Consider the following 2,015-nt stretch of genomic DNA (forward strand, 5'->3'; position numbering starts at 1 on the left):
AAATATATTAAATTATCAGCAATTTGGTTTTATCTCTCTAGAGAACCCTGTCTAACACAGTATGATATGTGGATGAAATGCCAATAAAACTTTTTTCTTTTAAGAATAGTCTTCTCAGGACGATTGGCAAAAGACTAAAGCACTTTGTGCATAAAGTAAACTTTAAATGGCTTCATAGATAACTGTTTTTAATCACAGAGTGGGCTTGTGGTTTCTCAGTTACTTACTTGTTGGGCTGCTAACCTCAAGACCAGCAGTTTGAAACTTCCAGCTGCTTCATGGGAGAAAGATGAAGCTTTCTGTTCTTGTAAAGGGCAGTCTCAGAAACCCAGAAGGGCAGTTTTACCCTGCCCTATAGGAGTCTGAATCACTTAGATAGCAGAGATTGTTTTGTAGTCTCTCAGCTTCCTTGTTAGTGTATTTCAGATCGGTCAGTGACCCTTGTGTCCTATGTCCACTATGTTGTCATTAGGTGCCATTGAGTTGATTCGACTCATTGAGGCCCTACGTACAACAGAACAGAACACTACTGAGTCCCATACCATCCTTACAATTGTTCTTATGTAACACCTGGCTCTGAGGGCCAGGTGGGTTTAATGGCAAAAATAATACAAACATTAATATTGCTAAATAGCATTTACTGAACTCCTGCTGCCTGCCAGACACTGCTTTAAACAAACAAACAAACAAACAAACAAACAAACAAGCAAACAAGCAAACAACGCAAACACACAGCTGCTGAGTTCAATTCAGACTCATTGTAAAGCCACCCCATAGGGTTTCCAAGGCTGTAAATCTTTAAGGAAGTGGAGTTCTTAAACCCATGTTCTTCCTTCTAGGGGCAGCTGGTGGGATTGAACCACTGGCTTTTTGCTAAGCAGTCAAGTGCTTAACCACGGTCTCATCAGGATTTCTTACACATTGCTGTAAGGATCAAGTCTTACTTTAAACTTCGTTTCAAAACCCATGCTGCCTTCCAGCGGATTCAGATTCTTGGAGACCCCTTGTGTTCCAGAGCAGAACTGCTCCACAGGGTTGTCTCAGGGGGGGGGAAAGGTTTTACTGTGGTGTAATGGGTTAAGGGTTGGGTGGTTCCCAACTTCAAGCCAGCAGTTCGAAACCACCAGAAAGAGGATGCTTTCTATCCAGGTGGAGAGATGCAGTCTCAGACACCCACAGGAGCAGTTCTACCTCATCTCATAGGGTCATTCACTATAGGACTCGATGGTGGTGTTTTGGTTGGAACTAATGGTCAGGTTGGTCTACTTGAACGTACCAGTTGCTGCTCAGAGTGAAAAATTTGGTGACAAAGCTTCCATAAGGAGGGCAGCCAGGAGGGTAAGGGTAAGGGGGGGCAGAAAAGGGGAACCAACCACAATGATCTACATATAACTTCGTCCCAGGGGGATGGACCACAGAAAGGTGGGTGAAGGGAGACATCGGTCAGTGTAAGACATGAAAAAATAAATGTATAAATTATAAAGGGTTTATGAGGGAGGGAAAATTGAGGAGCTGATACCAAGGGCTCAAGTAGAAAGAAAATGTTTTGAAAATGATGAAAGCAACCTATCCACGAATATACTCCACACAATGGATGTATACATATATGGATTGTCATGAGTTGTAAGCGCCCCCAATAGAATAATAAAAAAAAAAGGGGGGGCAGCCCAGAAAACCACATGGGCAGTTCTGTGCAGAATCTCACTGCATTCCTAAGCGTGGGACTCGGAAGAGACGGCAGTCAACAATAGCAATCTTATTGGAAGGCGATTGCCAGGCTTTTCTTCCAAGGCACGGCTGGGTAAACCGACCGCAACCCTTAAGTTCCTCATGGAGTGAAAGCCATTGTGTCACCTACGGAGCCCTGGGGGCCCAGTGGTTATGCGTTGGGTCAGCAGTTTGAAACCACAGGCTGCTCTGTGGGAGAAAGACGAGGCTCTGTGCTCCCGTAAACGATTACAGGCTCAGGAACTCACAGGGTCGCCGTGAGCGTGGTGAGTTTTCATGAAGGCTCC

Source organism: Echinops telfairi, unplaced genomic scaffold (genome assembly GCF_000313985.2).
Source record: "Echinops telfairi isolate 266 unplaced genomic scaffold, ASM31398v2 ScPeMD7_7468;HRSCAF=8506_1, whole genome shotgun sequence".
Lineage (NCBI taxonomy): Eukaryota > Metazoa > Chordata > Mammalia > Afrosoricida > Tenrecidae > Echinops > Echinops telfairi.